Genomic DNA, 25300 nt, shown 5'->3' on the forward strand with positions numbered 1-25300 from the left:
AGTTGGCTCTTGGCATCAGGTGGCCAAAGTTTTGGAGCTTCAGTTTCAGAATCAATCTGTCCAATGAATACTTAGGATTGATTTCCTTTAGGATTGACTGGTTTGATCTCCTTGCAGTCCAAGGGATTCTCAAGAGTCTTCTCCAAAACCACAGTTCAAAAGCATCAATTCTTTAGCATTCAGCTTTCTTTATGGTCCAACTCTCACATCCATATATGACTACTGGAAAAACCGTAGCTTTGACTAGGCGGACCTTTGTTTGCAAAGTAATGTCTGCTTTTTAATAGGCTGTCTAGGTTGATCATAGCTTTTCTTCCAAGGAACAAGCATCTTTTAACTTCAGGGCTGCAGCCACAATCTGCAGTGATTTTGGAGCCCAAGAAAATAAAGTCTGTCATGGTTTCCATTGTTTCCTCATCTATTTCCCATGAAGTGATGGGATCGGATGCAATGATCTTAGTTTTTTGAACGTTGAGTTTTAAGCCAGCTTTTTCACTCTCCTTTTCACTTTCCTCAAGAGGCTCTTTAGTTCCTCTTCACTGTCTGCCATAAGGTTGATGTCATTTGCGTATCTGAGATTTTTGACATTTCTCCCAGCAATCTTGATTCCAGCTTGTGCTTCATCCAGCCCAGCATTTTGTATGATATACTCTGCATGTAAGTTAAATAAGCAAGGTGAAAATATACAGCATTGATGTACTCCTTTCCTGATTTGGAAGCAGTCCATAGTTCCATGTCTGATTCTAACTGTTGCTTCTTGACCTGCATACAGGTTTTTCAGGAGGCAGGTAAGGAGGTCTGGTATTCCCATCTCTTTAAGAATTTTCCACAGTTTGTTGTGATCCATACAAAGGCTTTGGCTTAGTCAATGAAGCAGAAGTAGATGTTTTTTTCTGAAATTCTCTTGCTTTTTCAATGATCCAGTGGCTGTTGGCAATTTGATCTCTGGTTCCTCTGCCTTTTCTAAATCCAGCTTGAATGTCTGGAAGTTCACAGTTCATGTATTGTTGAAGCCTAGCTTGGAGAATTTTGAGCATTACTTTGCTAGCATGTGAAATCAGTGCAATTGTATGGTAGTTTGAATATTCCTTGGCATTGCCTTTCTTGGAGGCTTGAATGAAAACATCTTTTTCAGTCCTGCAGCCACAGCTGAGTTTTCCAAATTTGCTGATGTATTGAGTAGAGCACTTTGACAGCATCACCTTTTAGTGTTTGAAATAGCTCAACTGGAATCCCATCACCTCCACTAGCTTTGTTTGTAGTGATGCTTCCTAAAGCCCACTTGACTTCGCATTCCAGGATGTCTGGCTCTAGGTGAGTGATCAGATCATCATGGTTATCTGGGTTATTAAGATCATTTTTGGTACAGTTCTTCCATTATTCTTGCCACCTCTTCTTAATATCTTCTGCTTCTGTTAGGTCCATACTATTTCTGTCCTTTATTTTGCCCATCTTTGCATGAAATTTTCCCTTGGCATCTCTTAATTTTCTTGAAGAGATCTCTAGTCTTTCCCATTCTATTGTCTTCCTCTATTTCTGCATTGTTCACTTAGGTAGGCTTTCTTATCTCTCCTTGCTATTTGGAACTCTGCATTCAGATGTGTATATCTTTCCTTTTTTCTTTGCCTTTCACTTCTCTTCTTTTCTCAGCTATTTTGCAAGGTCTCCTCAGACAACCATTTGCCTTCTTGTACTTTTTTTTTTTTCCCTTGGAAATGGTTTTGATCACCACCTCCTGTACAATGTTACAAGCCTCCATCCATAGTTCTTAAATGACTCTATCAGATCTAATCCCTTGAATCTATTTGTCACTTCCACTGTATAATCGTAATGGATTTGATTTTGTTTGTATCTGAATGGCCTAGTGTTTTTCCCTACTTTCTTCAATTTAAGTCTTAATTTTGCAACAAAGATGTCATTATCTGAGCCACAGTCAGCTCCCGGTCTTGTTTTTGCTCTCTGTAAAGAGCTTCTCCATCTTCGGCTGCCAAGACTGTAATCAGTGTGATTTCAATATTGACCATTTGGTGATAGCCATGTGTAGAGTCGTCTCTTATGTTGTTGGAAGAGGGTGTTTGCTATTATCAGTGGGTTCTCTTGGCAAAGCTCTGTTAGCCTTTGCCCTGTGTAGTGTAGTCATTTTCACAGTATTGATTCTTCCAGTCCAAGAATATTATCTCTCCATCTCTTTGTGTCATCTTTGATTTCTTTCATCAGTTTCTTATGGTTTTCTGCATACAAGTCTTTTGTCACTTTAGGTAGGTTTATTCCTAGGTATTTTATTCTCTTTGTTGCAATGGTGAATGGGATTGTTTCCTTAATTTCTCTGATATTTTCATTGTTAGTGTATAGGAATGCAAGGGATTTCTCTGTATTAATTTTATATTCTGTGACATTATTATATTCATTGATTAGCTCTAGTAATTTTCTGTGGCATCTTATGATTTTCTATCTATAGTATCATGTCATCTGCAAACAGTGAGAGTTTTACTTCTTTTTTTCCAATTGAATTCTTTTTATTTCTTTTTCTTCTCTGATTGCTGTCACTAGGACTTCCAAAACTATGTTGAATAGTAGTGAGAGTGGGCACCGTTGTCTTGTTCCTGATCTTAGAGGAAATGCTTTCAGTTTTTCTCCATTGAGAATAATGTTTGTTGTGCATTTGTCATGTATGGCCTTTATTGTGTTGAGGTAGATTCCTTCTATGCCTACTTAATAGAGAGATTTCATAATAAATGGGTATTGAATTTTGTCAAAAGCTTTCTCTGTATCTTTGAAGTGATCATATGGTTTTTATCTTTAAATTTGTTAATATGGTGTATCATAGTGATTGATCTTCATATATTGAAGAATCCTTGAATCCCTGGGATAAACCCCACTTGATCATGGTGGATGATCCTTTTATTGTGTTGTTGGACTCTGTTAGCTGAAATTTTGTTGAGGATTTTTGCATCTATGTTCATCAGTGATGTTGGCCTGTAATTTTCTGGGGTGTTTTGGCATCTTTGTCTGATTTGTTATCAGGGTGATGTTGGCCTTGTAGAATGAGATTGAGAATCACTTTCACCAGTTTTTTTCAACATAGTTTTGGGGCTCTTAGCCACAGCAATCAGAGAAGAAAAAGAAATGAAAGGAATCCAGGCTAGAAAAGAAGAAATAAAACTGTCACTGACAGGATACCAAATGTAGAAAATTCTAAAGATCCTACCAGAAAACACCAGAGCTCATCAATGAATTTGGCAAAGTTGCAGGATACAAAATTAATGCACACAAGTCTCTTTCATTTATATGCACTAACAATGAAAAATCAGAGAAATTAAGGAAATAATCACATTTATCATCATATAAAAAGAATAAAATACCAAGGAATAAACCTACCTAAATGAGGCAAAAGACCTGTACTCGGAAAACTATAAGATAACAATGAGAGAAATCAACGATGGCACAAATGGATGGAGAGATATACCATGTTCTTGGATTGGAAGAATTAATATTGTGAAAATAACTATACTACCCAAAGTAATCTACAGATTCAATGCAATCCCTATCAAATTACCAATGGCATTTTTTTCACAGAATTATAACAAAAGAAAAATAATTTTTATGGAAATACAAAAGATTCCAATTAGCCAAAGCAATCTTGAGAAAGAAAAACAGAGCTGGAGGAATCAGGCTCCCAACTTCACACTATACTACAAAGCTAGTCATCTAGACAGTATGGTACTGGCACAAAAAGAGAAATATAGATCAATGGAATAGGATAGAAAGCCCAGAGATAAACCCACACACCTTTGGTCACCTAATCTCTGACAAAGAGGCAAGAACATACAATGGAACAAAAACAGCCTCTTCAATAAGTGGTGCTGGGAAAACTGGGCAGCTACATGTAAAGGAATAAAAATAGAACATTCTTTTACAGCATACACAAAAGTAAATGCAAAATAGATTAAAGACCTAAATGTAAGATCAGATACTACAAAACTTTTAGAGGAAACCGTAGGCAAAACATTCTTAACATTAATCACAGCAAGATCTTTTTTGATCCACCTCTGAGAATAATGAAAATAACAAATGAAAGTAAATAAGTGGGATCTAATTAAACTTAAAAGCTTTTGAATATCAAAAAAAAAACCATGAAAAAATGAAAATAAAACTCACAGAATCAGAGAAAATGAAGCCATCAACAAGGGGTTGATCTCCAAAATATACAAACAGCTCATGTAGCTCAATATATAAAAAAAAAACCCATACAAGTCAAGAAAGTGGTCAGAAGCTCTATATAGACATTTCTCCAAAGAAGACATACAGATGGCCAAGAAGAACATGAAAAGATGCTCAACATCCTCATTATTAGAGAATTGCAAATCAAAACTAAAATGAAATATCACCTTACACTGGTCAGAATGCCCATTATTAAAAAATTTACAAACAATAAATGCTAGAGAGAGTTTGGAGAAAAAGGAACCTTCCTACACTGTTGGTGGGAATGTATATTGGTATCGCCACAATGTAGAACAGTGTGGAGTTTCCTCTGTTGTTGTTCAGTCATTGTTATGTCTGACTCTTTGGGATCCCAGGGACTGCACCATGCCAGGCTTCCTTGTCCTTCACTATTTCCTGGAGTTTGTTCAAACTCATGTCCATTGAGTCAGTCATGCCATCCAATCATCTCATCCTCTGTCGCCCATTTCTGCTTCTGCCTTCAATCTTTCCCAGCATCAGGGTCTTTTCCAATGAGTCAGCTCTTCGCATCAGGTGGCCACAGTATGGAGCTTCAGCTTCAGCATCAGACCTTCCAACGAATATTCAAGGTTGATTTCCTTTAGGATTGACTGGCTTGATCCCCTTGCTGTCCAAGGGACTCTCAAGAGTCTTCTCCAGCACCATAGTTTGAAAGCATCAATTCTTTGGCACTCAGCCTTCTTTATGGTCCAACTCTCACATCCGTACATGATTTTTGCAAAAATCACAGCTTTGACTATATGGACCTTTGTCAGCAAAGTGTATTCCTTAAAAAACTAAAAATAGAGCTACCATATGATCCAGCAATCCCACTCCCAGGCATATGCCCAGAGAAAATAGTAAATTGAAACGATACACGTGCCTCAATGTTCATTGCAGCACTATAAACAATAGCCCAGAAATGGAAGCAACCTAAATGCCCATTAAAACAGGAATGGATAAAGAATATATGGTACACATATACAATGGAATATTACTCAGCCATAAAAAAGAATGAAATAATACCATTTACAGCAATGTAGATGAACCTAGAGTTTGCCATACTAAGTGAAGTAAGTCAGACAGAGAAATACAAATATATGATATCACTTATTTATGAAATCTTAAAAAATGGTACAAATGAGCTTATTTACAAAACAGAAATTGAGTCATAGATATAGAAAATAAACTTATGGTTATCAAGAGGGAAAGAGGGGAATAAATTGGGAGATTGGGATTGACATATACACACTACTATATATATAAGGTGATTAATAAGAACATACTGCATAGCACAGGGAATTCTATTTGTTCTGTAATGGCATCCCACTCCAGTACTCTTGCCTGGAAAAGCCCATGGACAGAGGAGCCTGGTAGGCTGCAGTCCATGGGGTCGCTGAGGGTTGGACACGACTGAGTGACTTCACTTTCACTTTTCACTTTCATGCATTGGAGAAGGAAATGGCAACCCACTCCAGTGTTCTTGCCTGGAGAATCCCAGGGACAGGGGAGCCTGGTGGGCTGCTGTCTATGGGGTCACACGGAGTTGGACACAACTGAAGTGACTTAGCAGCAGCAGCAATGACCTATATGGAAATGGAGTTCTAGAGTCACTTTGCTGTACAGCATAAACTAACACAACATTGTATGTCAACTGTATTTCAATAAAAATTGTTTAAAAAGAGGAACTATATGAGGAAAATTCACTATTTGGCAAACAAAAATAAAAAAATAAAAAACACGAAAACCACTTAGTCTTGTTTCTCAGCCACCTTTGCAGTTTTGCTGGGATCATATGACTATTTCTAGCCAGTTGATAGAAGTTACATGTGCACTTCCAGGACAATACCTAAGAGTCCATGTATCTTTGAAATAAAGTGTGCCCTGAAGACTCCTGGGGGAGGTTCCCTAAATGGATACTTGGATGTTGTGGTGGAAGTAGGACCGGTAGTAGTAGGATGAAAACATGGAAGGACTGGGGTGGCCTCTAAACCCGGGGTCTGGCCGCAACTTTCTCTGTCTCTGCCAGAGCACTGAGCTACCAAAAATTTCACACACAGAAGTAGTTGATTTTAGTTATTTGCTTTGTTATAGAGAAGGGCAAGTTAATGACATAGGTAGACTGGAGTAGGGGTCCCAATCCAAAGGGAAACAATGGAATTAGTGTAGGTTGGGGTCATATTGAAGAAAAGCCTCAAGACCAGCCTGGTCAGCTTAGATTCTCTTCTGGGGTATTAATAAGCCTTATACACGATGCCAATTTTTTCACCCACTAATTTTAGTATCCATTGATGAGTCTTGCTTCATTTGATTATTATCATGCTTATTGTCCAAAAATCACTTTGTACTTTCATCACTTTTTCTACTTTTAAAAAGTTGAATTTCTACTATTGAATTTTCGTCTATAAAGAAATTTCTTTCCCTTCTCATGTGTTATAAGAATGTATATATGCATCGAACTTGGCCTGGTGATTTATTTCACATATGGTAATATACATGTTTCAAAGCTATTCTTTCAAATCATCCCACCCTCTCCTTCTCCCACAGAGGCCAAAAGTCTGTTCTTTATATCTGTGTCTCTTTTGGTGTCTTGCATAAGGTTCAATGCATGCAACAGGGCACTCAAAGCCAGTGCACTGGGACAATCCAGAGGGATGGGATGGGGAGGGAGGTGGGAGGGGGTTCAGGATGGGGGACACATGTACACCCATGGCTGATTCATGTCAATGTGTGGCAAAAACCACCACAATATTGCAAAGTAATTAGCCTTCAATTAAAATAATTTTTTTAAAAGAATGTATGTATGTGTGTATATGTATATTAATGTTGACTCATTGTTATTCTAGCCAATGTAGTATAATACTTTACTAAGATTATTTATATATGCAAATATTTACACATTTGATAGTAGGAACCCCTTTTAGTTGACATTTGAGTTTATTTGATGCATTCCATAATTTTTTGAGTATTTCTTATGTTTGGCACAGCAACATAACACAGACTCATTTTGTATGTCTCTGGCTACAGCCATCATACATTCCATCATGGAGGTCTTGCTTTTTTTTTTTTTTCCCCAGTGGGTGTTTATAAACCAAGACTTGGGTTCTAAGTGTGCTCACTGCTATTGAGGTATCATTGTTACTATTCCATCTCAGAAGACAGATATAGGAGATGTGTGTGTCTCCACATTTTAATCTATTTTAGATCCATTTTTTAAAATACGAGTTCATACTGCAGTGTACCCCAATCCTCACCCCCAGTAAAGGTCAAATGGAGAGTCTAGATTTCTACACTTGCATGAGTGTAAACAGGCACTCTAGACTCTGACCCTGCCAGGATGGTGTCAGAGAAATGTGAATGGGGATCTAGGACTTCCATCCTCTCTGGGTGGCAACTAATTCCACCCCTCACCTCAGATGTCAAGACCACATGCAGCAGTAATGAGTTCTTCTTCTTCCTGACTCTGGTGATGTTAGAGAATACCTAAGTGGAGAGTCAGAAATTTCACCACCTCTAGGGTAAGGAGTCCACCTTTGTACCTGGTACTCTTGTACTCCAGTACTCTTGCCTGGAAAATCCCATGGATGGAGGAGCCTGGTAGGCTACAGTCCATGGGGTTGCAAAGAGACAGACATGACTGAGAAACTTCATTTTCACTTTGTACCTGGCAGTGTCAATGAAGACAATGTGGAGTCTGGACTTCTACACCTACTCAGAAATAATGAAGCACTCCTCCATCCCCAGTAGGGTGGTGTCAGAGAAGGTCTGTAGAGAGCCAGGACTATCACCACCCCTTATCCTTAACAAGGCTGTGTCAGTAGAGACCACATGGAGTACACTAAAAAGGCACTTCTGCCTCTACTGGCCAGGGTGATATCAGCAGAAGCCTAAGGAGGATCCTGAACTCCTGACCCTGCACAGTGATATTAAGAAGTCCCTCTTGCACTCTGGGTATCAACAGAAGTGAAGTGGAAAACCTGCACTTCCATTCCTACCTAACAGGAATAAGGCAATTCCACCTTACAATAGTTGGAGCAGTGTCAGAGGATGCCTGCTAAAACATAGACTTTAAATAAGATATTTTTTTAAAATTTAAATAAGATTTTGACACCCATCACAAAATACACCAAATTTCCAAACTGCAATATGAAATCACTTATCAGGGTGAAAACTTAATTCGTGTTTTAAATATTTTAGTTCAATTATTTTTTATTATGGCAAAATACAAGTAACATAAAACTTAGTATCTTAAGCATTTTAAAGTGTATAGTTCAGTGATATTATATATATTCATATTGTGCAAGTATCACCATCATTCATCTCCAGAATTCTTCATCTTGCATAACTAACTCTGCACTCATTAAATAATAACTCCTCATGACTCAGGCTCGTAAACACCACTCTACTCTTTGTTACTACAAGTTCAGGTTTTTGTTTGTTTTTATTATTATATGTTCCACATATAAGTGAGACAATATAGTATTTTTCTTTCTCTATCTGATTTATTTCACTTAGCATAATGTCCTTAAGGTCTACTAATATTGTCACAAATGGTGAGATTACCTTTTTGTGAATAATATTCTATTACACATAATTAGCTATTATGAATAATGCTATAATGATCATGGGGTGCTGATCTCTTTGAGATAGTTGGTTACATTTTCTTCAGATATATATGTAGGAGCAGGATTGCTGAATCATGTTTTCCATAGAGGCTGTACCTGTTTATTTTCCTACCTAGAGTACATAAAAGTTTCCTTTTTTTACAGTCTCTCCAACAGTTGTTTCTTGTCTTTTTGATAATAGCCATTCTAACAGGTGTGAGGTGATAGCACATTGTAGCTTTGATTTGAATTTCCTTGATGATTAGTGAAGTTGAGCATCTTTGCATGTGCCTGTGGGCCATTTATATGTCTTTGGGGAAATGTCTGATCAATTCCCTTGCTCGTTTTTTTTTTTTTTTAATAGGATCGTTTAATAATTTATTTTTTTACTATTCAGTTGTGTGCATTCTTTATACATTTTGAATATTAATCTCTTATCAGAGCGTTAGTAAATATTTTTTCTCAATCTGTAATGTAGCTTTTAATTATATGGATTGTTTCTTTTACTGTGCAGAAGCTTTTTTATTTCATCCAGTGCCACTTGTTTACTTTTGCTTTTCTTGTGCTTTTGATGTCATATCCAAAAAATTGTTGCTAAGACCAATTTCAAGGAGCTTTTAACCTATGTTTTATTTTAGTAGTTTTACAGTTTTGAGTCCTATGTTTAGGTTTTTATCCATTGTGAGTAAATTTTTATAAGTCGTGTAAGATGCAAATCTAATTTCTTTATTTTGCATGCGAATACACAGTTTTCCCAACACCATTTACTGTAGAGACTATCTTTTCCCCATTGAATACTCTTGGCTCTCTTATTGAATATTCAGTTCAGATCAGTCACTCAGTCATGTCCGACTCTTTGTGACCCCATGAATCACAGCTCCTCAGGCCTCCCTGTCCATCACCAACCCCCGGAGTTCACTCAGACTCAAGTCCATCGAGTCAGTGATGCCATCCAGCCATCTCATCCTCTGTCGTCCCCTTCTCCTCCTGCCCCCAATCCCTCCCAGCATCAGAGTCTTTTCCAATGAGTCAACTCTTCGCATGAGGTGGCCAAAGTACTGGAGTTTCAGCTTTAGCATCATTCCTTCCAAAGAACACCCAGGGCTGATCTCCTTCAGAATGGACTGGTTGGATCTCCTTGCAGTCCAAGGGACTCTCAAGAGTCTTCTCCAACACCACAGTTCAAAAACATCAGTTCTTCGGCACTCAGCCTTCTTCACAGTCCAACTCTCACATCCATACATGACCACAGGAAAAACCATAGCCTTGACTAGACGGACCTTCGTTGGCAAAGTAATGTCTCTGCTTTTGAATATGCTGTCTAGGTTGGTCCTAACTTTCCTTCCAAGGAGTAAGCGTCTTTTAATTTCATGGCTGCAGTCACCATCTGCAGTGATTTTGGAGCCCAGAAAAATAAAGTCTGACACTGTTTCCACTGTTTCCCCATCTATTTCCCATGAAGTGATGGGACCAGATGCCATGATCTTCGTTTTCTGAATGTTGAGCTTTAAGTCAACTTTTTCACTCTCCTCTTTCACTTTTATCAAGAGGCTTTTAGTTCCTCTTCACTTTCTGCCATAAGGGTGGTGTCATCTGCATATCTGAGGTTATTGATATTTCTCCCGGCAATCTTGATTCCAGCTTGCGTTTCTTCCAGCCCAACATTTCTCATGATGTACTCTGCATATAAGTTAAATAAGCAGGGTGATAATATACAGCCTTGATGTATTCCTTTTCCTATTTGGAACCAGTCTGTTGTTCCATGTCCAGTTCTAACTGTTGCTTCCTGACCTGCATATAGGTTTCTCAAGAGGCAGGTCAGGTGGTCTGGTATTCCCATCTCTTTCAGAGTTTTCCACAGTTTATTGTGATCCACACAGTCAAAGGCTTTGGCATAGTCAATAAAGCAGAAATAGATGTTATTCTACCCCACTTCCGAGGTCAGGGGCAGCAGCCGAGAGGAACTACCCAGTGTCCGAGGTCAGGGGTGGCGGCCGAGAGTGCCAGGCTGCGACAGCGCAGGAGCAGCTGAGAGGAGCTACCCCACGTCCAAGGAGCGGTGGCTGCGCGGGCGCAGGAGGGCCTAGAGGAGCTATTCCACGTTCAAGGTCAGGAGGGGCAGTGGTGAGGAGATACCCCTCGTCCAAGGTAAGGAGCAGCCGTGAAGAGATACCCCATGTCCAGGGTAAGAGAAACCCAAGTAAGACGGTAGGAGTTGCAAGAGGGCATCAGAGGGCAGACACACTGAAACCATAATTACAGAAAACTAGTCAATCTAATCACATTAGGACCACAGCCTTGTCTAGCTCAATGAAACTAAGCCATGCCCTGTGGGGCCACCCAAGACGGGCAGGTCATGGTGGAGAGGGCTGACAGAATGTGGTCCACTGGAGAAGGGAATGGCAAACCACTTCAGTATTCTTGCCTTGAGAACCCCATGAACAGTATGAACAGTATGAAAAGGCAAAATGATAGGATACTGAAAGAGAAACTCCCCAGGTCAGTAGGTGCCCAATATGCTACTGGAGATCAGTGGAGAAATAACTCCAGAAAGAATGAAGAGATGGAGCCAAAGCAAAAACAACACCCAGTTGTGGATGTGACTGGTGATAGAAGCAAGATCCGATGCTGTAAAGAGCGATATTGCATAGGAACCTGGAAAGTCAGGTCCATGAATCAAGGCAAGTTGGAAGTGGTCAAACAGGAGATGGCAAGAGTGAACGTTGACATTCTAGGAATCAGCGAACTAACATGGACTGGAATGGGTGAATTTAACTCAGATGACCATTATATCTACTACTGTGGGCAAGAATCCCTTAGAAGAAATGGAGTAGCCATCATGGTCAACAAAAGAGTCCGAAATGCAGTACTTGGATGCAATCTCAAAAACGACAGAATGATCTCTGTTCATTTCCAAGGCAAACCATTCAATATCAAATATTAGTTGACCGTATACAGATAGAGTCAGGCTTCCCAGGTGGTGCTAGTGATAAAGAACTTTCCTGCCAATGCAGGAGACATAAGAGTTGTGAGTTCAATCCCCGGGTTGGGAAAATTCCCTGGAGGAGGGCATGGCAACCCAGTATTCTTGCCTGGAGAATCTTATGGACAGAGGAGCCTGGTGAACTATGGTCCATAGGGTTTCATCAGATTTGGACACGACTGAAGCGAACTAGCACACACACATGTAGATTTTATTCTGGGCTCTTGATTCTATTCCATTGGTCTTTATGTCTGTTTTTATCCCAGTACCATGTGGTTCTGATTACTATAACTTTGTAATAAAGTTTGAAATCTGGGAGTGTGATGCCTCTGTTTTGTTCTTCTATCTCAGGGATTGCTTTGAGTATTCAGGGTCCTTTGTGGTTCCATACAAATTTTAAGATTGTTTCTTATACGTCTGTGAAAAATACCATGGGAATATTGATATGGATTTCACTGAATCTGTAAATGATTTTGGGTAGTATGGGCATTTTAACAATATAAATTCTTCCCAAACATGAACGTGGAATATCTTTCTACTTGTTTGTGTCTTCCTCATCAGTTAGATAGTACTCAGTGTATACATCTTTCACCTCTTTGGTTAAATTTATTCCTAGATATTTTCTTATTTTAATTTTATTATAAATGAGATTTTTACAATATCATAAAAATAATTTTCATCTTTTCAGATAATTTGTTGTCAGCAAGTAGAAACACAATTGATTTTTATATGCTTATTTTGTATCCTGCAAATTTAGTGAGTTTGTTCTAACAGGTCTATTCTGGAGTCTTTAGGGTTTTCTATCATGTCATCTGCAAATAGAGACAATTTTATTCTTTCTTTCTGAATTTTGTGCCTTTCATTTCCTTTTCTTGCCTAATTGCTACTAGAACTTCCAGTACTATATCGAATAGGAGTAGTGAGAGTGGGGACCCTTTTCTTATTTCCTTAGCAGAAAAGCTTTAATAGTTTCACCATTGAGTATGATGTTAGCTGTGGATTTGTCATATATGGCCTTCATTATGTTGAGGTACACTCCTACTATACCCAAGCTGTTGAGAGCTTTTTGTATGAAAGGATGCTGCATTTTGTTAAATGCTTTCTCTGCATACACTGAGATTATCATATGATGTTTTTATTTCATTCTACTAATGTATGTCACATTTGTTGATTTTCGTATCCTCACATCAGAGAGATAAATCCCACTTGATCATGGTGTATGATGCTTTGAATGTATTGTTAAATTTGGTTTGCTAGTATTTTGTTGGGAATTTTTATAAATATATTCATTGGGGATATTGGCCTGTGGTTTTCTTTTCTTGTACATCTTTATCTGGCTTTGACATTAGGATAATGTTGGTCTCATAAAGTGAATTGGGGAGTGTTCCTCTCTCTTCAATTTTTTGGAAGTGTTTGAGCAGGATTGGTATTAATTTTTCTTTGAATGTTTGGTAGAATTAAATTGTGAGGTCAGCTTTTGCCTGGGAAAATTTTTATGTCTCCAATTCTGAAGCACAACTTCTATAGGTGAAGTATTTTTGGCTGGTATTTTTTTTTTCTTTCAGTATCTTGTATATACCATCCCACTCTCTTTTGGCCTGCAAGATTTCTGCTTAAAAATCCACTAATGGCATTAAGGGGTTTTCCTTGTATGTAACAAGTCACTTTTCTTTTGTCTTTCAAGATTATCTGTGTCTTAACCTTTAGACAATTTAAATAAAATATACCTCAACATGGATCTCTTTGGATTTATATTGTTGTTATCATTTGGGTTTTCTGAATCTGGATGTCTGCTTCTTTCCCCAGGTTTGAATAAACTTCCTAACCCTTTCTCTCTCTCTTCTCTTCTGGGATACATAATTCATATATTGATCCACTTTATAATGTTGCATAAGTCCCTTAAGCTATCTTTGCTCTTTTTCATTCTTTTTTCTTTTTGCTCCTCTGATTGGAATATTTCCACTGCTTGTCTTTGAGTTCTTTGATCCTTTCTTTCACTTGATCTAATCTTATGTTGAATCTTTTAATTGAATTTTTCAGTTTAGTTACTATTTTCAGTTCTATGATTTCTGTTTGGTACTTTCAAATATCTTCTGTATCTTTCTTGAAATTCTCACTTTGTTCATGCTTTATTTTCCTGACCTAGTGAATATATTTATGACCATTATTTTGAACTCTCTGTTACGTAAATTGCTTATTTCCATTCCATTAGGATTGGTTTCTGGAAATTTATCTTGTTCTTTTGTTTGGAATATATTCTCCCACTTGTTTATTTTCTTTGACTGTGTTGGTTTTTGGGCATTAGGTAAAACAGCTATTTCTCCTAGTCTTGACAGACTGGCCTCATGTAGGAGATGAACTTCATGAATCAGCTCAGCTTGAGCTCCTGGTTGCCTTTCAAATCTTTCTATTTGTCTAAGGTGGTATCTTTGTTCTTAGTGACTCCTGGTAGATTAATATTACCATGACTTTTCAGAATCCCAAATGCTTGGGAATGCCTACATTCTTGTTCAGGCTCCTAAAGGACTACTACTTGACTACTTCTTCAGCTTCCTGAGGCAGGCTAATTATTAATAGACGTTCAACTTTTAGGATGCAAGTGGGAATGTCAGAACCTTAGATATGCAGTTTGTCCTCTATCAGGGGGAAACCAAAAGCTGGGTGTTTGTGCTTACTCACTTAGTCCTGAGCCAGAGGGAATAGCCATTGGAATGCTTATGTACTCATATATAATCCCTCTTTATTTGTGTGTTTCCTAGGGGATTTGTGAATGCCAAGCCCCATCATCTTCCAGAAATAGGTAATTTGGAAGTTCATTCTCAGCATGGCAGCCACAACAGTTAAGGTGCTATATTTATGGAAAGTTACCTTCCAAGAAGAAGCTGGATATTTGATTTTACTGTCAGAGAGAGCCAGTGGGAGAAGGTAGGAGACATGGCCACCAGCTCTTTCTGGCTCCTGAGAGGATCACAGTCAGCTCTCACATGCAGGCTGATTAGAAGCCAGACCCTCAGACAACAGCTGGGAAAGTATGCAAACTTCTTTCAGGGAAAACCTGGGAAATTGGTGTTTTTACTATTCCCTTTGTGCTAAGCCTGGGGATATAGTTTCAGGAAGTGTTTATGCACCCACTTAAAAACTGATTCTTTATTTAATATGATTAATATGGTCATGTGGGGCTAGTGAGTGCCAAGACCCACTGGCTATCAAAGCTAGGAAGACTCATCCATTTGGTGGAAGCTTTAAAAGTTGGGGTGCTGTGTGCACAAGCTCCTTCCAAGGAAAAAAAGCTAGTGACTTGGTTTTGTTTGAATAAACTTGCGAGAGAAGGTGGTAAACATGCCTACCAGTTCTTTCAGGCTTCAGGGAGCATCTCAGTCAGCTCTCAGGTAGGGGCTCATAACAACCTGATCGTAAGGCTGCAGCTGGAAAAGTATGCAGTTATAACTCTTCCAGGGAAAAACTGAGATAGTGGCATTTCATTCTTGCTTCATCTGCACTGCACTAAATTTGAGTAGAAGATAGCAGCAGGATGTGTTCATATGCCCTTTAACAACTACTTCTTTCTTTGCTATGATCTTATGGGACTCAAATGCTGAGCCCTGTTGGTTCTCAGAACTAGGTGATTTGAGTGTCAGCCTTAAAAATTGAACACTAAGAGGGGATTTGGCTTCCCTGTTGGCTCAGAAGGTAAAGAATCCACCTGCAATGCAGGAGACCTGGATTCAGTCCCTGGAATGGGAGGATCCCCTGGACGAGGTCATGGCAACCCACTCCAGTATTCTTGCCTGGAGAGTCCCCATGGACAGAGGATCCTGGTGGGCTACAGTCCATAGGGTAGCAAAGAGTCGGACATGACTGAGCAACTAAGCACACAAGAGAGGATTAAGATAGCAGATTAAGAGGATGTAGGGTTCACCTCTCTCCACAAACACATCAAATACATTTACATCTGTAACAATTCTTATGAGAAACTAACTGTAAACTGGAAAAAGAATTCCCATACAACCAAGGCTGTAAGAAAGATACACACATGAGACTTCACTGGTGGTCCAGCGGTTAAGACTGTGCTTCCAATGCCAGGTGCAATCTCTAGCTGAGGAACTAAGATCCCACATGCTGTGCAGTGCAGCCAAAAAATAAAAAAATAAATAAAATAAAAATTTTAAAGAAAGAAAGATAGACATTTAATTGGGCAGGATGGAAAGACAAGCATTGGGTCAGGATTTGCCCCTGGGAGGGGACTAAGAGGAAAAAGGAGATTGCACAGGTGGACAATGGAGAGTGAGTGAGTTGAGCCACAGACTGGGTGTCCCAGTCCTAGGGACCTGTGCATGGGAGACAAGCCCCCTTGGCTGCTTGGAGAATCACTGGGACAGATAAAAATGTTTAGACTCCACTCAAGAGGAGTGTGTAGGTACTGGCTTGTCACCAGACAGGGTGGAGAGAGGTGTGTCCTAGTGGCTTCTACCTCACTGCACTCCTCGATCCAAACTTGAGCAAACACTCACTCCATGCCACAGCTTAGCACTGAATCTCTGGTGGCCAGGACCTGGGAAAATACTCAGTCTAGGAACAGAGGTGGCTTAGGGGACCAAGGTGTGTTCCAGGAGAGACAGCGGTGGCCATGGTTGGTGCTTACTCAAACAGAACTGCAGAAACAGCCCAGACTTCTGACTGCCATGCAGCCATGTGAATTCCCACAATCACATGCCTGTCCCCCAGTCCCAATCAAGTGAATGTTCCAGTCAAGGCCCCTCCATGCCACAACCTAACACTAGATCTAGGACAACCACAAGATGGGAAATGATGTGATGGTTGTCTGAGTCTGAGCAGAACTACAGATATCTACACAGGCAGACCATCAGACTACTGCTGCTGCTGCTGCTAAGTCGCGTCAGTCATGTCCGACTCTGTGCGACCCCATAGACGGCAGCCCACCAGGCTCCACCGTCCCTGGGATTCTCCAGGCAAGAACACTGGAGTGGGTTGCCATTTCCTTCTCCAACGCATGAAAGTGAAAAGTGAAAGTGAAGTCGCTCAGTCGTGTCTGACTCTTCGCAACCCCATGGACTGTAGCCCACCAGGCTCCTCCGCCCATGGGATTTTCCAGGCAAGAGTAATGGAGTGGGGTGCCATTGCCTTCTCCGCCATCAGACTACAGTAAACACACAAATCCCACTTGGGGCAAAGGCCCCAGTGCAGGAAGAAGGAAAAACACACAAAGTAAACAGAACCAGTTTGAACCTGATCTTCAGGGCTTCCATTTTAACAATTTGGGAGAAGAACCTGCCCCCAACAGTGATAACAGCCACTGAGCAGAAAGAAAATCATGCCTCACATCCTGTACAGACTCTAGATCCTCTAAAATAAGACATACCCCCTACCAAAGTGATAGTGACCAGGACATGATGAGGAAAGATGTAACTGGTGTCAACATTAAATCCATTCCTCACACCAGTCTACATAGGGACACTCTCACATAAGAACAACTCTTCAAGATCACAATAGATAACTGTTTCATCTAAATTCTTAGAGACAGAGAAAGTTAAGTAGAATAAAAAGTCAGAAGAGCTACACTACATTGAAAGAGCAAGAGAAAATCTTTGAAAAAATAGTGAAACAGATAATCTTTCTTCCAGACAATAAATTTAAAACATTGATAATTAAAATGACAAGTGAATTAAGAAAAAGAATTGATCTAAGCACAGATCATTTTAAAAAAATAACTTAGTAACTATAAGGAAGACCCAATCAAAAATAGATGATTCAATTCCTGACATAAAAAGCACTCTAGAAGCAATGAATGACAAAAAAGAGTGCATAAGTGATCTGGAAGATAGAATAATGGAAATTACCCAATCAGAACAGCAAACAGAAGGACAATGTTTTTTAAATAATGAAAGCAACATATGAGATCTATGGGATAATATAAAATGTGCCAAAATTAGCATCAAAGGATTTCCAGAAGGAGGAGAGAAAGGGATCGAAAACATATTTGAAGAAATTACGGCTGAAAGCTTACCAAACCTATAGAAAGAAACAGATACCCAGATACAGGAAGCATGGAGAACCCATACAGACCCACAGCAAGACACATTATAGTTAGAATGATAAAATATAAAGATAAAGAGAGAAATCTAAAGGTAGCAAGAGAATAATAAACAGTCATATTCAAGGGAATCCCCATAGCGTTATTAGCTTATTTCTCTGCAGAAACTTTGCAGGCCAGAAGGGAGTGGCATGATATATTTAAAAAGTCCTGAAAAGGAAAAACTTGCAGTCTACAATGTTCTATGCAGCAAGGCGATCATTTAGACCGGAAGGAGAAATTAAAAAAAAATACTTCTGAGTTGAGCAACAGTTAATAAATTCAGCAATCTACCCTAAAATAAATGTTACAGGATCTTCTCTAAATGGAAAAGAAGTAAGAATCTATATGAAAGGAAAAGTCACAATAGGAAAGGCAAATATATAGTAAGAATAGAAGATCACTTAAGCCAGAACATAGATTCAAAGACAAAAAAATTGCAAAAATAAATATAACTATAACAGACAGTAAAGGTATAAGCATGAAGATGTAAAATATGACATCAAAAACACAAAATGTGGTGGAGGGGAATAAAAATGTAGATCTTTTAGGATGTTTTTGAACTTAAATGACTATCTATATGAAGCAAGTAACTATAATTATGGGTGAACATATGTGAAACCCATGGTAACCACACATCAAAAACTTCCAATAGATATAGAAAATAGATTACACAAGCACGAAACCCAAGCATACTACAAAAGAAAACAATTAAACCACAATGGGAGGGGAAAAAGATGAACCAAGAGGAACTACAAAAACAACTGGAAAACAAGTAATAAAATGGCAATAAGTACATAAATATCAACAATTACTTTAAATGTCGGTGGACTAGCTACTCTGATCAAAAGACATAGGGTAAGTTGATTGTATAAAAAAACAAGACCCTTCAATAAGCTGCCCTCAAGAGACTCACTTCAGTGTCAAAGACACACACATAGTAAAAATTAGGGGATGGAAAAAACATATTTTATGCAAACAAATGAGAAGAAAGCAGAGGTAACAATACTCAGACAAAATAGACTTTAAAACAAAAGCTACAATGAAAGACAAAAAAGAGCATTATATAATGATAAAAGAATCAATACAAGAAGGGAATATTACACTTGTTAACATATAAATACCCAATACAGGAGCACTGAAATATATAAAGCAAATACTAACAGACAAATGGAAAACTGACAATAATGTGATTATAGTAGGAAAATTTAACACTCCACTGACACTAAAGGACAGGCCATACAGACAGAAAATCCATAAGGCAACAGTTAAATGTACAGTCATTTGTAGTCGTAAATGACACAATCATATATGTAAAATAGATGCAATGTCATACATATACATATGATATACACATATATATGTCATATATATAAATATATGACATTACATCTATTTTTAAAAAGCAGAATACATAATCTTTTCACATGCACATGGAATGTTCTCCAAGATAGATCACATACTAGGTTGCAAAACAAGCCTCAACAAATTTAAAGATAGAAATTATATTAAGCGTTATTTCCAACCATGACAGTATGAAACTAGAAATCAATTACAGAAAGAAAAGTGAGAAAAGAGCCAACATGTGGAGACCAAAAAATATGTTACTGAAAAAGCAACAGTCAATGACGAAATCAAACAAGAAATCAGAAAATGAAAATTGAAGCACAACTTTTCAAAATCTGTGGGATGCAGCAAAATTAGTTCTAAGAGGGAAGTTCATAGTGATACAGACCTTCTTTAAGAAACAAGAAAAATCTCAAATACACAACCTAACCTGCCACCTAAAAGAATTTTAAAAAGAAGAACAAACAAACGCCAAAGTCAGCAGAAGGAAGGAAATTATAAAGCTCAGAGAAGAAATACATACAATAGAAATTTTTTTAATTGATAAAACCAAGAGCTAGTTTTTTTTAAAAGGATACACAAAATCAATAAACCTCTAGCCAGGCCCATCAAGAAGAAAAGAGAGCTTCCATAAATAAAATAAGAAAAGAAAGAGAAAAAATAACAATTGATATTACAGAGATAGAAAAAAATCATTAAGAGGACACTATGAACAATTATATGCCAACAAAGACTCAATAAGATAAAGACAACATTTCTTCTCAAGCCAGTCCATCAGTTAAGATCAGTTCAGTCATTCAGTCATGTCTGACTCTTTGCGACCCCATGAATCGCAGCAGGCCAGGCCTCCCTGTCCATCACCAACTCCCGGAGTTCACTCAGACTCACATCCATCGAGTCAGTGATGCCATCCAGCCATTTCATCCTCTGTCGCCCCCTTCTCTTCCTGCCCCCAATCCCTCCCAGCATCAGAGTCTTTTCCAATGAGTCAACTCTTCGCATGAGGTGGCCAAAGTACTGGAGTTTCAGCTTTAGCATCATCCCTTCCAAAGAAATGCCAATCCATAGGCTTAATGAAATTCCTATCAAAACCTCAGCAGGATATTTTGTAGAAATAGACAAGCTGATTCTAAGTTAATGTGGAAAGGCATTAGAATATAAAAAATAATTTTGAACAAAGAATGAAGTTTGAGGAATAAGACAATCTGATTTTAAGAATGACTATGCAGAGTTTCTCAATTTCAGTACCATTAACATTTAGACCAATTGACATTTAGCAACAGCATCACCACCTCCAATTGTGACAATCAAAATATCTCCAGCTATTGTTAAATATCTTTTAGAAGCAATATTATTTCCCACTGAAAAACACTTGGTATAGTAATGACAGTGTGGTATTGGCAAATATATAGACATAGATCAATGAAACAGAATAGAAATTTGATAAACTGAGAAACAGATACACACAAATATGGGCATTTAATTTTAACAACAGTGCAAAACAATTAAATGAGAGGACAGTATTTTCAACAAATGTTGGAGCAACTAGATATCTATGTGCAAAAAGAAAATTGAACCTGGAATTAAACTACTCACCTTATACAATATTTAAGTTAATAGAGATTATAAATCTAAATATCAATATAAAATTATAAAGAGGAGAAAACATAGAAAAAATTGTTGCTTGAATTAGGCAAAGAGTTCTTAGATATAACAGCCAAAGCATCATTTGATAAATGAAAATGGGATCAATTGGACTTCATTAAAATTTAAAAGTTTTTCTTTGGGAGGGATATGGTTAAGAGAAAAGGCAGAAAAGACTGAGGGAAAATATACAAATCATATTTTTAACAAAGGGCTTGCATAAAGAGTATGTTTTTAAAACCTACAAAATTCAATACTAAAACAAACAAAAATTTTAGAAATGAGCAAGAGACTTGAACAGACACTTCAATGGACAATAATACATAGAAGACAAATAAGAATGTGAAAAGAGGAACAACATCACTGTGTGCTTAGTTGTTCAGTCGTATCCAACTCTTTGTGACCCCATGGATTGTAGCCCACCAGGCTTCTCTGTCAATGGGGATTCTCCAGGCAAGAATACCGGAGTGGGTTCCATGCCCTCCTCCAGGGGACTTTCCCAACCCAGGGATCGAACCCAGGTCTCTCACATTGCGGGCAGATTCTTTACCATTTGGGCCAACAGGGAAGCCCATGAATACCAGAGTGGGTGGTCTATCCCTTCTCCAGGGGATCTTCCCGACCCAGGAATCCAACCGGGGTCTCTTGCACTGCAGGTGTATTTTTATCAGCTGAGCTATCAGGGAAGCCCATACAACATCATTACAGTGTGTTAGTCACTCAGTCGTGCTCAACTCTTTGCAACCCCATGGACTGTAGCCTGCCAGGCTCCTCTGACCAAAGGATTTTCCAGGCAAGAATACTGGAGTGGGTTGCCATTTACTTCTCCAATACAACATCATTAAGTAAATGTAAACTAAAACCATTATGAGCTACCACTACCTGCCTATTAGAATGTCGAAGATGTGGAGAAAATGGATCTTTCATACATGGTATGATAGAGATTTCTGTGGTGATGGAATAGTTTTGTATCTTGACTGCCATGGTTGTTACAGGAATTTATACATGTGATAAAATAGATATAACTGTACACCTTTTCCCTTTCTATTTGCCATGGAGTGATGAGACTGGGAGCCATGATCTTAGTTTTTTTTAATATTGAGTTTTAAGCTGGCCTTTTCACTCTCCTCTTTCACCCTCATCAAGAGTCTTTTTCATTCCTCTTTGCTTTCTGCCATTAGAGTTGTGTTATCTGCATATCTGAGGTTGCTGGTATCTCTCCCAGAAATCTTTATTCCAGCTTGTAACTCATCTAGCCTGGCATGTCTCATGATGTGCTCTGCATATAAGTTAAATAAACAAGGTGACAATATAAAGCCTTGTCATACTCCTTTCTCAATTTTGAACCAATCAGTTGTTCCATATAAAGTTCTAACTGTTGCTTCATGACCTGCATATAGGTTTCTCAGAAGACAGGTAAGATCATATTAGGTCTGGTATTCCCATCTCTTTAAGAGTTTCCCACAGTTTTTTATGATCCATACAGTGAAAGGCATTAGCATAGTCAAGCAGAAGTAGATGTTTTTCTGGAATTCCCTTGCTTTCTCTATGAACCAGCAAATACTGGCAATTTGATCTCTGGTTCCTCTGCCTTTTCTAAACCCAGCTTGTACATCTGGAAGTTCTCAATTCAAATACTGCTGAAGCCTAGCTTGAAGGATTTTAAGCATAACCTTATTAGCATGGAAAGTGAGCACAGTTCTCCAGTAGTTTGAACATTCTCTAGTACTGCCCTTCTTGGGAATTGGAATGAAGATTGACCTTTTCCAGTCCTGTGGCTACTGCTGGGTTTTCCAAATTTGCTGACACATTGAGTGCAGCACTTTTATAACATCATTTTTTTTAAGGATTTTAAATAGCTCAACTGGAATTCCATCACCTCCACTAGCTTTATTGGCAGCAATGCTTCCTAAATCCTACTTGACTTCACACTCCAGGATGTCTGGCTCTACGTGAGTGAACACTATCATGGTTATCCAGGTCATTAAGATCTTTTTCGTACAGTTCTTCTATGTATTCTTGCCATCTCTTCTTGATCTCTTCTGCTTCTATTAGGTCTTTACTCTTTCTGTTCTTTATTGTGCCCATATTTGCATGAAATATTCCTTTGATATTTCCAATTTTCTTGAAGAGATCTCCAGTCTTTCCCCTTCTGTTGTTTTCCTCTATTTCTTTGCATTGTTCATTGAAGAATGCTTCTTGTCTCTCCTTGATATTCTCTGGAATTCTGCATACCATATGCTAGAGAACTATGGAGCAACTGAAAATCTCATACATTGCTGATAGGAATGCAAATGGTAAAAGCAATGTAGGATATGATTTGGAGATTTCTTATAAAGTTAAACATAAGTTTGTTATATGACCCAGCAATCACTTTTGTATATACTTACCCTTGACAAACAAGTTTATAGCTAAACATAAACCTGTATATGAATGTTTCTACCTGCTCTATGTAAAATCTTCACAATTCTGAAAACAAGTCAAATGTCCTTAAGCAGGTAAATGAATTAAAAATCTTGGGTACAGCCAATAAATGGAACATGCTTCAGCAGTAAAAAGAAGTGAACTATTGATGGATGTGATAATTTGGATGAATCTCAAAAGCATGCTTAGTCAAAGAACCCAGTTTCAATGAGTTATATAATGTATTGTTCTAGTTATAAGATATTCTCAAAAAGATAAATGTATAATAATGTAGAACACATTGTGATTATTGTCAGGAAAAGGACTGGGGACAGGGAGTGACTATAAGGCAGTGGTACATCACGATGGGAGATTATTTTTCTCCTGCCCAGGGAACATTTATTTGGCAATGACTCCAGACAATTTTGATTGTCACTAATGGAGGAGGGGTGTTACTGGCACCTTGTGGGCATAGGTCAGGGGTGCTTCTAAGCATCTTACAATGCACAGAAAAACTCCCCACAACAAAGAATTATCCAGCTCAATATCAATGGGCTTCCCTCCTGGCTCAGACAGTAAAGCTTCTGCCTGCAATGCAGGAGACCCAGGTTCGATCCCTGGGTTGGAAAGATTCCCCTGGAGAAGCAAATGGAAACCCACTCCAGTACTCTTGCCTGTAAAATCCCTGGACAGAGGAGCCTGGTAGGTTACAGTCCATGGGGTCGCAAAGAGTCAGACATGACTGAGCAGCTTCACATATATCAATAGAGCCAAGATTGAGAAATTCTGCTATGAAGAGATGGCACAAGGGAGTTATAGAAATGATAGAATGGCTCTCTATTTTGACTATGACAGTGGTTACACAAGTGAGTGCATGTGTCGAAATTCATAGGACCCAGGGAAGAGTTCGATTTCAATGTAAGACAATTTTAAAAATACAATGAATTAAAAATGTTATACCACCTGAGTTGTAGCCCCAAATAAAGCAGATGGGAGCTATTTAATATTGTTCTAAATATATAATAGCAATAATCAGAGGAGCAAGCCAGAAGGTACAGAATGCTGTCAAAGCATGCACAATGTTCTACAGCCCAAGTGCAGGATTTTTATGCACAATAAGTTTAGAAACATTGAACACCAGCATGCCTGGTGTTCCTTTCTACTTAAAGGACTAGTTGGCATTTCTTGTAGGCCATTTCTTGTAGTAATGAACTCCCTCAGCTTTTTTTTTAATGTGAGAAAGTCTTAATTTGTCCTTCATTTTTGAAGAATGGATTTGCTGTATATAGTATTCTTGGTTGATAATTTTTCCTTTCAGCACTTTGAATGTATTAACCCACTTCCTTCTGGACTGCAAGGCTTCTGTTGAGATTTCCACTGATAATTTTTAGAAGCTTCTTTATATGTAATGAGTCTTGCTGCTTTTTATATTCTCTCTTTGTCTTTGAATTTTGACAGCTTAATTATAATATACCTTATTTGGATCTTTTTTAGTTTACCTTAGTTCAGTTCAGTTCAGTTCAGTCACTCAGTCGTGTCTGACTCTTTGTGATCCCATGAATCGCAGCACGCCAGGCCTCCCTGTCCATCACCAACTCCCGGAGTTCACTCAGACTCACTTCCATCGAGTCAGTGATGCCATCCAGCCATCTCATCCTCTGTCGTCCCCTTCTCCTCCTGCCCCCAATCCCTCCCAGCATCAGAGTCTTTTCCAATGAGTCAACTCTTTGCATCAGGTGGCCAAAGTACTGGAGTTTCAGCTTTAGCATCATTCCTTCCAAAGAAATCCCAGGGCTGATCTCCTTCAGAATGGACTGGTTGGATCTCCTTGCAGTCCAAGGGACTCTCAAGAGTCTTCTCCAACACCACAGTTCAAAAGCATCAATTCTTCGGCACTCAGCCTTCTTCACAGTCCAACTCTCACATCCATACATGACCACAGGAAAAACCATAGCCTTGACTAGACGGACCTTTGTTGACAAAGTAATGTCTCTGCTTTTGAATATG

This window comes from Bos javanicus, chromosome X (assembly GCF_032452875.1).
Source record: "Bos javanicus breed banteng chromosome X, ARS-OSU_banteng_1.0, whole genome shotgun sequence".
Classification (NCBI taxonomy): domain Eukaryota; kingdom Metazoa; phylum Chordata; class Mammalia; order Artiodactyla; family Bovidae; genus Bos; species Bos javanicus.